General features: G+C 38.7%; 1 protein-coding gene and 1 pseudogene across 1 annotated transcript in view; one reads left to right on the forward strand and one right to left on the reverse strand.

The window, feature by feature from the left end:
* LOC141441148 (uncharacterized) overlaps positions 1-3,497 on the reverse strand; it is a 29,063-nt pseudogene extending 25,566 nt beyond the window's left edge.
* LOC141440731 (uncharacterized) overlaps positions 1-20,017 on the forward strand; it is a 169,471-nt gene that overhangs the window by 69,384 nt on the left and 80,070 nt on the right. The window lies entirely within an intron of this gene.

Genomic DNA, 20,017 nt, shown 5'->3' on the forward strand with positions numbered 1-20,017 from the left:
GGAAAAAAGTATAAAATAAAAACATTTTTGACAAAAAAAACTGAACCGCCGATAAAACAGAAAGCAAAATAATACCTTTTTTTTTTTTTTTTTTTTTTTTTTTATGGTATAGGGGCAAACGAGCAGGCGGATCCGCCTGATGGTTAAGCGATTTACCGTCGCCCATGGACACCTGCACACCAGAAGAGTCACAAGTGCGTTGCCGGCCTTTAAGGTAGGAGTACGCTCTTTTCTTGAAAACTTGAAGGTCATAGCGGTCCGGGAATACCGCGGGCGATAGCTCATTCCCAGAGTTTTTGCTGTGCGAGGCAGAAAATTTCTGGAAAAACGCACAGTAGAGGACCGCCAACCATCTAAATGGTGAGGATGGAAGTGTTGTCGCGTAGGTCGGTGGCGAAAGGATGCGGCAGGGATCAAGCCGAATAATTCCTCGGAGCACTCCCCGTTGTACATTGCGATAGAGGATGCACAGTGAAGCTACATCTCTACGCAGCGCCAAAAGAGTCAAGTCGATCGGAAACTTCGTGGCAGCCGGCTATTCGGTCGCTCTCTCCGTTGTATTGCGGTCCAGAGGGAGAAGCTGGTACTGGGGAGCCCCTGCCCACAGATGAGAGCAGTATTCCATATGTGGGCGAACCTGCGCCTTATAAAGCTGGAGGCGGTGGGCGAAGTGAAAAATACTGTCTCGATCTGTTGAGCAGCGGAGCCCGAGTTTCTTTGAGGCTAATTTAGCCTTACCCTCTAAATGGCGCGCGGAACTGGACTTCACTCGAGAGTGTCGATACCAAGGATTCCGATACTGGCTGTGGTAGCTAGGGAAGTGCTTTTCGAAAGAGGTGATGCCGACAAACGCAGACTTTTTTTGTGGTAAACGCGCAAACTTGTGTCTTTGTGGGGTTAAAACGGACTAAATTAAGTCGACCCATTCTGAAACTTCTACTAGGGAAGTCTCAATTTCAGACACAAGTTTGTTTCGGCACTCTTACGTTTTCCCGAGAAATATTGGCGCGGCCGGTGTAAGAGGCATCAACCGTACTATCATCCGCATAACAATGAATGCCGCCAGTTGGCAGCATATCATTTGTTTCTTTTATTTTGTTAGATTAAGGAATCTAGGTACCAGTTTGGAAGTCGGTGCCTCAGCGCGAGCCAGCACGACCCAGCAGAAGGGATTGAAACCCATAGTAGGTATAGGTGGTGAGGTAGACGACTATTGTCCCACTCCTGCTGGCTCGTGCTGAGGCACCGACTTCGAGCTAGTACGTAGGTACTTACCTAGAAAAATATTTTCAAGGGTTTTGTAGTCGGTTCCATTTTTTGTATTTTTTTTTATTTTTTGGAGTCGGTTTTACTTTTTTGTTAAAAATGTTCTTTTGTACAATAAAGTGTTTATAAAAAGCACAGCTCAGGGCTCAGGTGCGTTCTGAAGCTAGGTCAGACATAGCTAACTGCAGGATAAAACTAAGGTTAATAACTTTAAAATGTAAAGAAAGTTGCACAATAAAACAAAATGATGTACTGCTAACCGTTAGCAACTACCTCCCTACTTGCACATGGCTGCAATATGCAGTTTCGCACACAATAGTCTGTAACTTTTAACAAATTCAAACAAAGCAACATAAATCAGTCGATAATGGTTATGCTGAGACTACAATGGAGATTGGTTGGTGGGTAAATGAGGTAAAGGAATCAACGTTCCCTTAATACTTCGCCAAGCGACTTATTATAACCTTTGTACACCATGTCTTTTACGCTCTATCATCACGCGTTGACAGCGAAATTCTTTCCATGGAGCGGCCACACAACTCGCGTGCGCAGAGGCGTCTTTACCTATAGTGCAGTACCCCTAGTGTAAGTTTTCGGTTACAAAATACGTCTCGATCGCGTTCGCGTAAAATCTCAAGTTGTATGGAAACACGAACATCGCAAACGTTCCGCTAGAGGCGCTGTTCGTGTTTCCATACAAATTAAGATTTTAACGCGAACGCGATCAAGACTTATTTTGTAACCGAAAACTTACACTAGGGGCACAGGGTGTGCGTTGCACACGGGCGCAGCGGTGTTAGGGGCGCCGGCCGCGGCACTTTGTACCTATTCCATTTTGACCGCGCGCTTCCTAGATGGCGCTAAAGTAATAATTGCACACGGGCGCTACGGGCTAAAGACGCCGCTGCGCGTGCGTATAGCGTTTGTATCGGTACACATTTAACACATTTTCGGAATAAATAGTAGCTCGTGTTGATCTGTAGTCTAACTTTCTGTTAATGAAATCTATCTTCTATCTATTTAAATAAAAAAATCAACTGCACAAAATGTTTGATTATTTTTACCCGAATGCCCGAAGGAGGTTTATTTATGTGTTTTTATTGCAAGGTTTTATTTAACTTGCAATGTATGTAATGTATGTATGTGCGGGTCAAATCTTACATTTGACCCACTTTCAGAGGTCTGGCTGGAAATTTGGCATACTTATGTAAATCTGGTGACAAATTAACAATACAATAATCTTGCAGCGACGTCCTGGTAGTCCGTCCAGGATCGTCTCCGCAGGGCAAAACTCCTCAACGGTTAATGGCCATCGACTTTAAATTTAGCACGGAAATGTAGTTTGCATGATGATGCAAGCAGAGTTACAAAAAGTACAGTCAGCAAAAAAAGCTTGTATTAAAAATGTATTTTTTATTTACTTACAAACGCAGCAGACGCCTAGCCCGTGTGCGCAGTCGCCGGCGGACTGCCCCTCCCTCTGCCTGCAGTCGTACGGGTTAAGACAGATGCCAGCGCGGGCCGTCCTGTACCCCGAAGGCTGGCACTCCCGCTCCCCGCCGACCGGGAAGAAGTTCAGCACCTTGCCGAGGGTGAAGAGACCGCCTGTGGAAAGGAAAACAAATTGAGGTCACTCCCTACTACTACTAGGTGTTGTTTCGGCGTGGATAGTAAGACAGCCGGTGAAATTACTGGCACTTGAGGTATCCCATCTTAGGCTTCTAGGTTGGCAATCTGCAATTTGTGCAGATGTTTATGGGCGGTAGGTGATCTCTTACCATCAGGAGACCCACTTGTTCGTTTGCCATTCAATCGAATAAAAAAAACCATGACACACCGGCAACTCGTAGCTGTAAAAATATGCAAGTTATAGTGGCAATGGGCGGGCCACATAGCTCGAAGAACAGATAACCGTTGGGGGTGAAAAGTCCTCGAGTGGTGACCACGAACCGGAAGACGAAGCGTTGGCAGGCCTCCCACCAGGTGGACTGACGACATCGTGAGAGTTGCGGGAAACCGGTGGATGCAAGTGGTCGTTCATTGTGACGTTTTAAGGGGGAGGCCTTTGTTCAGCAGTGGACGTCTTCCGGCTGATGACGATGATGATGATGACCATTACACCGTATCATGTTTACACCGTGTCAGGCAAAAATATATTCTTCGTATTGAAACGTATGCGAGACTATGCCCACTAGCACGTTCCTTAACCAACCGTCACCGTCGCGTGCCATGCACGGAGCGTCAAAAACAGTGCCGATACCATCCGATTATGATCCGATACGCTTCTTATGGGTATGGCACGGCGTTGACATGTTGTAATCCGTGTCGCGTTACATTCCGTGCCATAAGTTCCTATTACGGTCATGGCATGATACGGTGTATGCCACAGCTCAATACAGCCACCCGGCACCCGACCAGCACCGCCTCGCCTCGAGCGGTTAGTATTTTCCACAGATATAGATTACACTAGATTACGCAAATGCATGTACTTCGCGTGTCCGAACCCCGACCAAACGTCGGGGTTGGCCCCATACAAAGGCTGACCGCTAACTGACTAATCATGACTCTTTCATACAGATTGAGGTGTTTGCGTTATCTAGTGTAATCTATATCTGTGGTATTTTCATGTGGATTTGTAGCCACTCGTTTTGTCAGGTCTGCAACTTTGCTTTGATTTCGAAGCCATTTGTCTGTTTTGCGGTCCATCAGCGACACTCCTACCAGCTTCCTCTCCACTGCCCTCTGGGCCACTTGCAATCGATTGATCACGACTTTCGTCAATACCTAGGTTTCAGTGTCATAAGTGAGCACCGTCATTATGCACTGTTTAAATATCCTGGCTTTTTGTTCCGCAGAAATTTTCATTCTAAAAGCAAAATCCAGTTTCGAGTAGGTATGCTGCCCACATAAGCCATATTCAATCAAACTAACCAAAAATATAACATGTCGTCACAAAACAGATAGTTCAGAAATCAATCTCCATACAAGTGCGCTAAAGCAACGCACACATAGACACTGCTCACGGACACGATATCTCGGACCGGTTGGGACCAGTGCGAGCGCGAGTGCCATCCGCTTAAGACACGCGTCTGTGAACTTTTTTATGCAAAAATGGAGCAACAAAAAAAAAGTTATTATAACTGTTCAGTGCACGGTTGTTTAAATTAAATAATCGTAAACTTCGCCAATAACGAAATCGTCGCAAGATATTTTCTGTGACAAATTTAAATAATATAAAAATGTCATTAAAATTAAAATATTTTAGTTATTAATTTATATTTCCATTCTTCCCGTATCATTCTCAACAATAAAATTAAATCAAACAACTAGATACGAGTTCCACTACCACGATAGTTTTTTGGTGCATAAGCCATAATTGACAACCTTAGAGCGACCGCCGAGCATAGGTATGAAAAGTGAAGTACACACAGGAGATTGACTTCTGAACTATTCTGTTTTGTGATGTCGTCAATTTCCAATGGCAAAGTTACCTCCGTCCAATGTTATGCAACGTGCTTTATTTCCCCAAAGTTAAATTTACAATAGAAGAACAACATTACTTTGTTGTTCAACACAGACCATTCTAAAATACATCAACGCAGCATTCGATTCTTCAAATCAAAATCAAACTGTGAAATCAAAACTTCCAACATTTCCATCGGGCGAAATTCATCGTCGAACACTCAATAAAATCAAACGTATTTCACGTATCTCGGAAACTTTGTATCTTCAACTTAGAAACTGCTTTCTCACATAAAACTTTGCCCGGGTGATAACAGTGCAAAATGTAAATACTGACGCGGGCAATATTGCTAAAACATGCATATACTTCGGGCAAAATTTGCTTAAGATAAGCAGCTTTTGGCGTTTCCGCAAAGGCGGGAAAAACGGGCTGGGAAATAAAACGAGCCTTATTTAGCTGATGGAATCGGATAAGTCTCAAGTTAGCGGGATGCTCGCTTCTACCTTGTAGTTTCTACTATCTATAAGATGTAATTGTGTATATCGTTGGGGACAGCGCAAATTTGCTTATCTGCCATCTGCCATGAGTAAATACCATATCTGCATTACGTGTACGTTTTAGTTTCATTTCAAAGAATTTTGGGTAAATTTAGAAATTGCCGAAAGTCAGATACTGGAATTATCTTATCGCTGAGTTTCTTGAGAGCTGTAGACGCCCTTAGATTCCTAATAATTTTATAAATACGATAGAGTAGGTATGTGCTTACGTGCGTTTCTTTGTTACCTCTTCACTCTTTCTGAACGTTGGATTAACCTGAAATTTGGTATTACAGTCAAAAAACGCTTGCTTTTGTGTTCAATGCACAATGCATATTCCCTATTACGCTAGGATTTAGAAGAAAAAGTCAAAAGACTGCTGCAAGCTGCAATAGGTACTGCTAGGTATAAGTAGAATAAAATTTTAAATCAAGTCAAATGTTCTGCAACCACCCTATTCGATGCTACGGGTAGCATCTGCAAAATGCATGCCGCAGCCAAAGAGTACTCACGACAGGAGGCGGCAAAGCTTAATGTAGGTGAATTGCAGTACGTTACCGTCGAAGAATGTGAAATTAACTCTGTCTGACTGACTGTATGTTTTTTCAAGCTTACACCGCTGAACTGATTTAGATTAAATTTGGTATAAAGACAAAGAATAGATTTTATCAAGGAACATTGCATAGTTTGATTGCCCGTAGGATAGCGGTAAATGTTTTCCTTTACGGAGTAACGGACAGCAGTTAGTCCCTTATAAATACAATGCCGCGTGGTTTCACAATGATAAGAGATCGCATGATATTTCTGGATATCTAAATAAGGTCTAATGCTTGACCATAATGGACCATAAGGTTTAATGGTTGACCATCAGTGGTGTAGCGGTATAGCACGCGGTACGGATTACCGAGGACCTGGGTTCGATTCTTAGTGATGGTCTTATTTTTCTGTGCATCTATATTTCAGTTTGTATTTTCAATTTAGGTTTTACGGGATGACAGTAAAAGTAAAAATTTGGAATTGAAATAAAAAATACAAAAAGATTCCAATAAACCAATCTTAATCCTAATGCTTGCTTTCTCTATTGCCCAATACTCAATACTCAATACTCAATACTCAATATTTTATTGCTTTTCCACAATGTATGGTTACAGATGTTACAAAGAGATTATGTGATCATCATGGACCCTGTTGGCACAGCAATATTTATACAAGAGGGCAGCTTTTATATAATTAATAATTTTATCTTATAGCTAAATATCACAATCACATTAAACTGACTTACTTTTATGAAATTCTTAATCAATTAATATTACATCATGTCCCTTTTATCTATTAGGATTATTTATTAACATTATGTTAAATTTATCATCTATCATCTAGGTATTCATTTATTGAGTTTAGTTTTCTGTTTGTATCGCATTCGTGTGATAGCATAAACTAATTTATATACTAGCGAGATTTGAAAATCGAAATTTAATATATCTAGGTAAAGTTAAAAAGTCGACGATCAAAATACCGAAAATTAAAATATCGGACGATCTAAATATCTACTATCATTATATCGACGACTGGAATCCCTGAAACCGATATATCGAATGGGAAAAATATCGAAAGTTCAAAATAATAATAATATATATATCTACAGCCGAATGATCGATATAAGTTAATATCAAAACAAAATATCAACCGATGAAAAACCGAACTTTAAAATTTCGATTAATTAAAAAAGCGAAGGACTTAATGCATAGAAGTCGACATATTGTTTTAGACATAGTTCAACCTAACACGCTCGTCCTCGCTACGCCCGTCCTCGTCCCTAAACTTTTGGTTTGAATTAATCAGACTTCACTTTAAAATTCTAGGTACTAAGTAATCTAACTTAAAAATTTGATGCGACGACGAGAGCAGCGTGGAGGAGCTTGTTAGGTCCAACTATGTCCAACTATGGCCAGAATTAAATTTCGTATCAGTATTCGATATTCAGAATTTAAACGTTTCGATGTTTCGAAATTTCAATTTTCGGTATTTTATTTGTCGATATTAGGATTTTCGAAATTTAAACATTCGATAATTGTACCATTCAATAATGTGTCCTTTTGACATTTAGAATTTTGCCCTTATGATCGTTCGACATTTTGTTTTTCGATATTTTGATCGTCGATGTTTTAACTATCGTAATTTCAATGTTCGATATTCAAATACGTGCCCACTAGCGACCCATCCCGACGCAAACATCAGTCAAAGTTGTCAAAGAGAACTCACGATACTAGCGCCAACTAACATGCCACTGAAACCCTCATAGTATGAATTTCTGATATATTTTCTAACTAGCTTTTGCCCGCGGCTTCGCCCGCGTAGAATTCGGTTATCGCGCGCTGTTCCCTCGGGAACTGTGCATTACTTTCGGGAAAAAAGTAGCCTATGTCACTCTCCGGCCCATATTCCTTATGCCAAAATCACGTCCATCCGTCGCTCCGTTTCGACGTGAAAGACGGACAAACATACATACAGACACACACACTTTCGCATTTATAATATTAGTATTTTCGGGGAAAAAAGTAGCCTCTGTCATTCTCTGGCCCATAAACTATCTCTATGCCAAAAATCACGTCGATCCGTCGCTCCGTTTCGACGTGAAAGACGGACAAACATACATACAAACACACAAACAAACACACTTTCGCATTTATAATATTAGTATGAATATACTAAATTTATTATAAAATACATTTCATTCTATTATCAGACCGGTGCAGATCTTTTGAAGTTCGGATCTTAGACCAGTAGTAATTCACATGCTGTTCATTTTACCTCGCTCCACGCAATAAAAAAGGAAAACTAAGGCAACTCCTGCCAATGCTTGTCCCACGAGTCTACGACACAGCCCCAGGGTTACAATGTTATAGATTTATGAACTTACTTTATTCTTATTTACCATGCGCTCCACTTTATAAGGAAAAGACGGTATTGCAATATGGAGTTCTTCAGTAAGCTGTGAAATTTTGTTGGGTTCTGTCGTTTTGAGGCAATAATTTTACAAAGATAAAAATAAGCTCGCCTTTGTACATCTTAACTTTATATTATCATTTAACTTTGTTGCAATATTTATTTAAAGGAAATAAGTACTATGTGTTGAGGAGTGGAGTAAGTAATTCCATTTGAAGTTCTGTGGTGTTTGTTTGCATGGTGTGACGTTTGTGCCTTAGTGTAAATTTTCGGTTATAAAATACGTCTCGATCGCGTTCGCGTTAAATATCAATTTGTATGCTAACACGAACATCGCAAACGTTCCGCTAGAGGCGCTGTTCGTGTTTCCATACAAAATGAGGTTTTAACGCGAACGCGATCGACTTATTTTGTAAACGAAAACTTACACTAAGGGTACGGATATGGCGCGCGTCACCTCGTTTAAGTTAAGCTTAAACATGTTAACTATAGCTATCTGTGGGATCCTGTAATTGGCTCTGTGTTGCTATTCCTACTACATATATTGTGTTTTTAGCTGTTGGTTCTCCTTATAAATAAATAAATCTTCTAATCTGTTAATCAATGTGTTTTATATACATTATAGAGTTTTACAATACAATACAAAGATCTTAATTTACGAGCCAATGACCTAACCAACTTAAAAAGTTTAAAACCCTCCGACATTGTCATTTCAAAGTGCAATATCTCAAAAACGGCTAAAAAAAATTGAATAATACATAGCTAAGAACAAGCACAAGGAAACTCGCTTTCACATAAGAAAACTGCATCGAAATCGGTCCATGCGTTTGAAAGCTACGATGCAACAGACAGACAGACATTGGCGTCCGGGGCGGCTGCCCGGGGTGCTTAACTACTTAATTTTATCGATTTAAAGGAAAACTAGACTCTGCGTACTAACTAAATAATAGACTGGTCTGCTTAACTGCTTCTATAATTTAGTCGTAAACAAACCGGTTGTACAGTAACATACTTAATGTATAAGTCAGAGAGCGTTATGCAGCATTCTCGTGATAGAACATTAACATAATTTCTAGACGACACCTGTTCTCAAGGAACATTAATCTCGACTTGTTAACTTACGGACTGAGAACGACTGCGCGCGATGCGGTTAGCATTTTCTCTGTACTTGCCATCAGATATTTCGGAGCGGTTAATGTGGTCAAAAATATCGGAACATGCACTCTATTATTAAGGTCTTGGCCACTTTGAAATATGTGATGGTGACTGCAGGGCTACTACGAAACTCGAAGTTCGTGTCGTACCGTCCCTCTCGCTCTCGTATTAAATAGTATAAGTGTCACAGGGCCCGCACGACACGAACTTCGAGTTTTGAGTTTCGTAGTAGCCCTGCTGTAGGTCTTAGAGCAACGCGGGCTTCCTACGGAAGGGAGTAGCCATTTGCCGCGTTCCCCTCTGTCAAAGTACAAGCCCACCTGGGCATACGAAATTTTAAAAACAAGGCGCGCTCGGATTTCAAACTAGACCGAATCGAGTCGCGCAAGTAAACGTTGCAGTGTTGCAGTGCTAAAAATGCCGAATTGTTCAGTTTTCTGCTGTAAAAAGAGATCTGAACATCAAACTTGCAAAAAGATGGTGTTACATTTCACATGTAAGTAAATTGTTATCGTATTGTTGCTATTTAATTACATTTAAACAACAAAGTCGTACATTATTGTCGGATTCGTTTTAACATCGAGTCCGCTAATGGTCAAGCGATAAATCCACTTTTCGCCGATGAACAACTTAGTGATGTTACTGTCAATGTGTGAGTTTTGAGTCATCTGTACACAAGTTCGTCAATACAGTCAGTTGGCTGTTTTGTTTTTGCATGTAAGTGTGCGGAACTGCACTTGTGTGCACATTTCCCCCCCCCCCCGCAACAAACGCCAGAACTGTTTTAAAGGTAATCTACCGCTAAGGCTACTCCCTTCCGGTAGGAAGCCCGCGTTGCTCTAAGCTGTAGGTACATTGCGCAGCCAAGACATTCGTTTTACGGTTTCTACTTTGAAACAATCCCTAATCGAGGCCACGCAAAATCCTTAAAATTAGGATTAAGGACTCTCTAATGATTGTAAAATGATTTTTGTTCTTTGCTTGAAATAAACAGCTTAAATTTTTAATTTTTTTTTTTTAACTATACTACAAAGTACAAAATTGGAAATACCTACCTTGGCGTCCCGCTGACGCTAATATTATTAATAGAGGTACGAGAGTGAGAGAGACGGTACGATACGAACTTCGATTTTCGAATTTCGTAGTAAAACTTAAATAAATGACCTGTTGTATGTGTGTAGTATTTAGTAGCGTATCCAAATAAACAAATCAAAATATCGTAAACAAATTGACGTTCCAAATTCGAAAAATGTCTTAAGCTACATAATATCAATTCTGTGCACTACTACATACAACAGGTGATTTACTTAAGTTTATTACCTATAAACTTTTTTAGTTCTAGCAGTTGAATTTAAATTCCAAAATTACGCAAAAAATTCCGTGTATGTTCCAAAAATTACATCGTGGATTTTAACAATCTTGAATTTTTTGAATTTTATCCTGATTCCGCGGTAATATTGGGATCAAAAGTAGTTTGTACGTTATTTCAGACGTCTAGTTATCTAAATACCAAGTTTCATTCAAATCCGTTCAGCCGTTTTAGCGTGAAAGATTAACAAACAAACATACACGCAGACGCAAATAAATTTTAAATAGAATTTCCTGTACGTAAAAAATATCAAAGCAAAAATATTCAAGTTATAAACTTACTAGGTACCATACAAACATTGAATTTCAAACCAATTTTGTTTGCTGTCGGTAGCCGCCGTCAACAGACTCGTTAGTTCAATGAACCAACAAACTCTGCTGACTGTACATACTGAGCTCATTAAGTAAAATAAAAACGTCCTACGCATTTAAATTGCATGTGCAAAATTGAACCTCATTTCTTGAGCTGCAAGCTTCAATGTAAAATTTCTTTAAATTTGGACATAGAATCTTTATGAAAAAATATAGCACTGGTTGTTTGTCGTATCCGAAATCAAGTGCATACAGTCATGTGCCTATTAATACAGGGTAGTGACCTAGATAAAATAAATGACAGTCGGTTAGATTCAATCAATAATCAAATCAGTCCACATTCACCAAACAACACAAAGTTGGAAAGCCCCGACTTTGTTACTTCAAAGTTTAATATCTCAAAAACGTCTACACCGATTTTGATGAAACATGTCTAAGAACCATCGCTAGAAAACCTGATTTCAAAGAAAACCGTATTCGCCCGTTTAAGAGTTACGGTGCCACAGACAGACACACAGTGGTCAAACTTATAACATCCCTCTTTTTGCGTCGGGGGTTAAAAAATGTGCCAATCCATCTCACTCTGCAGATGATTGTCACAAATCATCTCCATTTTAGGTGTCGGATATTGTACTACCCTATTTTTTTATTCTATCGCTTGACCGAGTGATCATTATCTGAACATGCCAAATAACAGCTTTCTAATCAGTACTAAGTCTCTAGCTAAGCCACTGAAAGATCGACAGTCATCTTGAAATTATAATGGTTCAGTTTTTGCATTTTATTACGTGACCCTAAATCAGGTGTCTTCTTTTTGAAGACGGTTGAAAACCACAAACAGCCCAATTTTAATCCCTTAACTAATAAGCAGACTCATTTACAAATAGTACAAAAACAGAGCCATAATGTTACTGAAAACTCGAAAGCTTTGTTTCTGGAATGTAATTAAAATTTTCCGTCTGCGCGGTCAAAGAGAAGTAAACTAAGGGAAATAATTTACACTATCGTTTTCATGAGGCAGAATTAAGCTAATTTAATGTTATCTTTGCGAGTACTGTAAACCTTTACTTCCTTATTTATATTTACTTTCTTATTTTGCAAAGCTGCAATTATACAACAGTGCAATTCAATTGTTGAAACTAAAGCTCCATCGATACTGACCATGATTCCGCTAATGTTAAGGTTGGAGAAGACACTGTTGGTAATATCTCCACCGATACTGCTAATAATTCCACCAATTTTATGATTGGAACACTAACAACTGGAACACTCTCGATTCCAAAAGACACCATCGGTTATAGCTCCATCGATACTATCTATAATTCCGCTAATATCAAGGTTGGAAAAGACCCTATCGGTTATAACTCTATCGATACTATCGATGATGCAGCTAATGTCAAGGTTGGAAAAGACCCTATCGGTTATAACTCTATCGATACTATCGATGATGCAGCTAATGTCAAGGTTGGAAAAGACCCTATAGGTTATAACTCTATCGATACTATCGATGATTCCGCTAATGACAAGGTTGGAAAAGACCCTATCGGTTATAACTCTATGGATTCTATCGATTATTCAGCTAATGTCAAGGTTGGAAAAGACCCTATCGGTTATAACTCTATCGATACTATCAATGATTCCGCTAATGTCAAGGTTGGATAAGACCCTATCGGTTATAACTCTATTGACACTATCGATGATTCCGCCAACATCAAGATTGAAGAAGACATTATCGGATATAAGTATAACTCCATCGATACTACCGATGATTCCGCTAATGTCAACGTTTGAAAAGACACTATCGGTTATAGCTCCTTCGATGCTAGCTATGCTTCTACCAATATCAAAGTTGAAAAGTTTCTTTTAAATTATAGCTTGTACGATTCTTTTAGTGTTTTTATGCATGCTAGCCATCAGCTGCCCTGTAAAAGCGAAATCTTACAAAAAAAAATATGCCAAATTGGTTGTGATATTGGTAACTGGTTTTTCACGATACAGGCCCGACCTAGTGTGAGAACCGCTGTTAAGGTTAAGTAGCTCTAGCTATGGAGGTAAATTCTAACGTAACGTAATTTAACATTGGCAAATAAATTATTTTTCATTTTCATTTCATTTTCAATAAACGGTAGCTAACTGACAGACGACGCTCAGCCTAAACTAATGGAGCTCTTTAGCTCCTTGATTAGCAGACGATTACCTGAAATAGGTACCATAAATAAACAAGGGGAAATTTTCAGAAGTTCGAACCCGCAATCCTCTGCTCGAGGGGTCGTAGGTTTATAATCATCCATCAATCACTCATCGAGCCACTGGATTCACACGGAAAAATAGTTAAAAAGCTGTGTTCGCTGTTCAATTGAAATCATGCATAATTCACTCACTTCAAGAAAACTTAACACAAATACTTACGCACGCTGCAAAATATAATTATGAGTGAGACCTCACAGTAAAAACAAAGAAATAAGTGATATCAAATCAGATTTCCTCCTCCAAAACGGAACGACCGTAAAATGTATCGCAACAAAAACAAGACCACTTTGGGCGCATCAAGTTTTCTGCAGTTACCGAACCGATTGACCGCGCTGTACTTTCACTAACTTGCTACTCGCTTATCAAGTGCGGGTTCTAATTAGTCACTGACTTCTATATTAACTACAGTAGATAGCTTCTTTGTAGGGTAGGCATCGCGATGAGTTTAGTAACCTATTCAGAAACCAAAAGTTTATATTTTTAAAATTAGTAACTACTTTTCCTCTTCTGCTTTGAACCAACCGGTCGTTGTGTATTCCACCTGTCATGTAAGGAATGCAGGCTGCAGAAGAAAACGAGGAAAAGAGAGCGGCTTGGAAATTTCTTTCCAGTCCATATCACTCAACGACTCACTCACTCAACTCACTCTTCGTCTCATCCACTCAGGATATTCGCAAAAATATAAGGAGAAGCATTTCACCTGCGCGAAGATTTTCATAAAATTTTGGACAAAGGGGAAGTTAAATGCATTGTTTCTAGAAAAGAGTGATCGTTAATTATTATTTTATAGAAATAATTTGACAAACTGCTTGTTACCCCTAGGACTGTACGGGACCCTCAAAATCAATAATACAGGCCATTCTGAGGCTTACTGCCAACTTATTCGACACCGAGTGTCACCGAATAGTCAAAAAGAAGATACCCAGAAAATGGTTTTGTATGCAGATCGATTCACAAAAACTGGCACGAATGGGTTCAACGAAAGTTATGTTCAAACACCGGATTGATGGGGGCAAAAATGTACCAGTGCTAGTGATTAATATAAAAATTGACAAGTTTACCGACATTGATAAAAAGTAATTTTTAACCACCATTATTACAACTAATGGCTAAGTTTGAATACCAACGTCATATTGTTGTCCATAAGTTAAAAGTACATAGGCGTACATCAAGATTACGTTTGAATCCTCGGGGTAAAGTTATTCACAAAAAACTTCAAATGGTGTTAGAGAAAAACATCGGCATTTCAACTTTAAAAAACACTTAATTATATGGTATCCGGAAATGAAATGAAATTGACTCCGATGAATTGGCTCCAATTACTACAGTTGACCTAGAAAGTTCTCTTTTTCGTCTTAATTCGAATTCTTAAAATTACACAACGGTTGTACGTCATTTTTATCGATGTCAACTAATAAAATTAGCTTAATGGTTCCTCGCACTATTAAACTTCAGTACAAATTTGCACCAGTCAATCCGGTAACACACAGATACTTTCATTCACTCATTCAATCCATTCGTGCCAACTCTTGTGAATCGACCTGTACGTAGGTATAATGCGTAATACACCTAAGTATGTACACAGCTACTTGTATACCTTTATTCAACACTCCCTGACCCCGTTTCCTGTCCGAACACTCTTAATTACATTAGCATGTGGCAACGAAGACCCGATGCCGACTGAATGAATGAATAGCCGGAAGATCGGATCTTTAATCACGCTCTTTGAGGGACCGAACTCCGGTAAGTAGAAGGCGTACGCATTCGCAGATGAGTAAGGCTGGGGTTCCACCAGAGATTTGCAAGGAATGTGTTTTTCATGAACCAATAGAAGAGAAGTTTCCCTGCCGGCCGCGCGGCCACGGTAGGTATTCGTTTGGGATATTGCTGTCTTTATCGCTCGTGACATAAGCGCTCGCAGCCGTCCCCCCCATGCCTTCCGCAACGACGTCCGTTATTTATATCGAGATAGCTGTAGGCTTTCAAGATTTGGGCGGTTGAATTTTGGGTTTCTTTGTCCTCATATTATACGAAAAGTTAGCACAGAAATCAATGATATTTTACAATCAAGATATTCATTATATTTTCTATGCCTGTGGTTTTTTCGATTTTTGTAAAAATGCTTTATTAGTCTGTAATTCTCGTGCAAAGTTGACATCGTTCTTTTGGGCTCCTGTAATTCTGATATTACACATTTATACGAAAATCTGAAAGCCACAGGCATAGGTACGTCTAGTCCATACTTACTTACAAAATTTCATCTATTTCTGTTTTCAAATGAGACCAGGACTACGTTTGTATGGAGAATGGAACGAAGAGACTTCTCTTAATTTACCTAGCTTCGCTCCGCTTAGCTGTTTCCACTAGAGCTGCGCTGTAAGAGGATAGGTAAATGAAGAATTTCTATTGATTCATGGAAAACACATTCCTCGCAACTCGTCCTCGTACGTCTCTGGTGGAAACACAGCCTAATAAGACTAGCACTATCCCGCAGGCATTATGCAATTTTCATGGATATAAAAATATCACATAAAATGAATTATAAGAACCATAAAAATGGACATAAATACGCTCCGAAAACTTAACTTTTCTTCGGACAGTTAAATGAGAAACGTGAAGGCAATATTAGCAAACAGAAGGACAAAGGACAAATCATTTCTCGAAGTAAATTACAAACGTTTCTGTCCCTCTTATTGCTTTAGTTCTAAGGTTGAAGCACTAACGTTCAACCTCCGTTCAACGGGTTCTGTGGAAACCCCAAACTACTTAAAAAGGAGATCTGAAGTGTCCCCGACAAAACGTTTCCCCTCGTCCTGCCGACACTTCTAATAATGGCTATCCTCTTGACAAACAGCTTCGATAAAACCGGCCAAGTGCGTGTCGAATTCGCGCACCGAGGGTCCCGCCCGACCTTCGTAGGTATCTATGAATATTCTTTTACCCATAATCTGTAGTTGGAGAGGCACTTGAAGAAGATGACCAGTGTTAGCAGAGCCCCTCTTGTAAGCAAAATGTACAGAGGTCGTTTTAGATGGTGGGCATAGACGGAAAGGCATAAAAAACTAAGATTTTCAGACTTTTTATAGGTTGTGCTAGAAGTGCTTCCTTCATACCAAATTTCAATGAGAACCGGTACCCTAAGTATAGGTTTTTCGGTTATGGTCATTTGCATCGAAATACTTTTCAATGACTGTTATCTTATGATTGCATTGAGCAAAAGTAAAAATGTTGATGACAAACGAATGTTGAATAATAATTTATTGAATCAGGCGATACTTTCAATACTCAATACTCTATTGCACATAATGGTTTTACAGGTGGTGTGACTTAAACTAGGAGATCACATTATGTACCCTGTTGGGCGCAGCAATTAAGATTACAATTACAAAATTAATATTTTTTAGTATAAATATTATTATTATATTAATTAATTATTACATAGATTATTATTTTTATTGGTTATTATTTTATTTTATTACATTGATATATTTGCATTCCATACATACTATAATTTATCTTCTATATATTGTTGAACACTGTAATATGATTTTTTAACTCACAGGTTATTTTAAATTATTTATGAACACTGTATCTTTTTCTTCATCTCTCATTTGTTCTGGTAATTTATTATACATTTTTATGGACATTATTAAAGCGCCAGCTGAATGCAACTTTGCGGAGGTCCATATCAATGACCAACTACTACTTTGGTCACCCGCAAACAAATCAAAAAAACGCATAGCAAGTTTGGGCGGTTGAGCAAAATTATTGTTTTACTTTGAAACGAATGTTAAGTTAATCTAAGATTTCCACTAGCCTAATCTGGCTCAGAGTCAGAGTCCCCTGTCCTCTGAGCATACAAAATATTGATTACAAGTCATTTGCCGACAACACGACAGCAAATTTCTTAAGGACCCTTCTCTATCATACAGGGTCCTGTTACCAGGATATTCGAAAGTAGGACGTGACAACGTTAAGCATACAGTTTATTCCATTATTCGTGTTAAAATGTATAAGCCGTGTAATTTTGCGAGCACAAATCCCATCGATCTCGCTTCTCTATAGCATTTAAATTAAATAATTCAATTGGTACTCGTCTTATACCGTATAATATCAGAAAGTAACGATTAAAGTAACGATTGTGATTCCAAAATGTGTTGGACAAGACCTCTGAGTCCGTCTCGGATACACGGCCTGATGCAGTGAGTGTTGAGTGTATGAATCGAATGATAAGTGAGAACGTGAGAACTAGAAATGGTAATCTCGACTCCGAAAAGTAATCTGATTCACTAAATCCAGCTCCGATATCGGAACCGACTCCGCTTAATGACTCCGACTTCTTTATAGAATCCAAACTGCCTATACTGTCCCTTGTAGCCAGAGCTACCACAAGAATTTAGAGGAGAACAGTCGCGAGCTCTAGTTACACGAATCAGAAATTTGATAATTGAAGACTTTTTGACATTCATATAGATAGATAGATACATTTAGATAGATTTAAATATTACCTTTTGAAAAAATACATTATAAACACATGTCAGGTAATTATAAGAAAGTCACAAAATGATCGTCAATGTATACATAAAAAAAAAATAGAAATTTACAATGTCAAATTAGAGTAAATTAAATAAATAAAAATTAATAAAAATAAATATCATGGGACATTTGACACAATTGACCTAGTCCCAAACTAAGCAAAGCTTGTACTATGGATACTAGGCAACGGATAAACATACTTATTTAGATAAATACATACTTAATACATATTAAACATCCAAGGCCCGAGAACAAACATTCGTGTTATTCACACAATATCTGCCCGGCGGGATTCGAACCCAGGACCTCAAACTTCGTAGTCAGGTTCTCTAACACTTAGCCATCCGGTCGTCCGAATAAAAATATAATTAAAGGTAAAAAAAAGAATATAAATCTATGTCAACTTTATGATATACATATGGAATAGGTATACGAATAATATAGCCTACATTGAATAAAGATATTTTCAATTTGACCTTTAAATCCCGGAATTTCCCTTGAACTACACAAAATATACGTATAAAGTATCTCCTTAACCTCAAGCGCTCGTAAAGCGCCTCCGCCCGCCATAACTATCATCTCAGGTCAATCATAGGTCGTGCCTGCTAGGCTTAAGGTCAGAAGATCCCAAGCCTAGTTTTGAGCTAGCGTGACTGTGAGCAGTTACATGTTAAGGTTTTCTATACTCTAGTATAGGTTCATACTTCACCCGTCTAGCGTCTAGTGACCGATTGACTTAAATATTTAGGATTCCTTACCTCATATTATCACTGTGTTGTCTGTCTGTCTAGAAATTGTCCCGTGGCGATGGATAGCTGCCAGCCCTTTGGTCTCCAGTTCAGGGGCTTTAGTATTTTTTCAAGATTCTATGTGCGGCAGGACCCCATGGACCAAAATGGGTCATAAACCCAATCAATTTAGTTCTAAGTATTTCATGATTCAAGACTAAAAATACGCTTTACGTTATTATTGTAGCCTTGAATTATTAAGAATAGTAAACTTCATCGTATTACAAAGCGTCCGTTCTGGTCAGAAAACTTGGACTTACCGATAAGACTGAATAGCTAACTACTGCAAACTATAATATCCTTAAGTTTTCTGGCTAACTCAGTGCCTCCATTTCTCAATGTTAAAGTTCTAGCGCAGCACAACGCAACTTGACAATCATTGATGAGATTACTAACTTAACCCAAAGTTCTTACATTTACTCAATCTAAGTAAAAGTTTAGTATGAAACTTAACGTGGCAGGAATGGTAATATAGTAAAGTTATAGAGGAAACTTTGTTAGCAATAATACCCATAGATTATAAAATAAAACAGAAGCTGACAATCTGAGCGGACAAAATTGTGTCTACAATTTAACCTAAAAACGCGCGGAGCATTTAACTATCTCACTCTAAATTAAGATTGTTTAAAAAAAAAAAAAAAACAATCTTAATTTGATGCTTAGTAACGATATCTCTTGTCCGGGTGAGCGGTTAGTTCCAATGGAGTGCCGAAAAGTTTCTCGATGAGGGCTACGGCATAGATGTCGCTAGCGTCACTGCTTAAGTGACTAAGTAAGAAACAAACAAGCTGAGATATGAGGTGCATAGGGAAATTCGTGTCGGTACCGTTGACCATCAGTGGTGTAGCGGTATAGCACGCGGTACGGATTACCGAGGACCTGGGTTCGATTCCCAGTGATGGTCTTATTTTTCTGTTTTTTCTGTGCATCTATATTTCAGTTTGTATTTTCAATTTATCTCACTCTACTTCTTATCCTACTCGTGAGTTTGGGCATTAAATATTACAACACATGTGGAAAGCACTTCGATGTTTATTTTGTATTCTTTTCTTCTGATGTCTCTCTTTCTCTCTCCTTGCATAGTTCCGCGGGATAGCGATAAACGAATTCTACGCGAATGGAGTCGCGGCAACAGCTTTAAATTAATAGTTAAAAAAAAGTTAATCTAACCCGTAGGGCGCTCACGTCTTCCGTTTCACCCTGTACCTATACTCGTAATGAACACAGTAATAGACAATACCGTGTGGCCTATAACACGGCCATATAATTAAAACGTAGATCGTACTCGTCAAACTCAACTACGTTACTTCAGGGACTTTTAAAGATAATTAGTTTTTTTTTCATTTCTATTACACTTTAAAGTTTATTCGAAAAATCAATGTAAAGCAAAATATTTG

The sequence above is a fragment of the Choristoneura fumiferana genome, chromosome 23 (assembly GCF_025370935.1).
Source record: "Choristoneura fumiferana chromosome 23, NRCan_CFum_1, whole genome shotgun sequence".
Lineage (NCBI taxonomy): Eukaryota > Metazoa > Arthropoda > Insecta > Lepidoptera > Tortricidae > Choristoneura > Choristoneura fumiferana.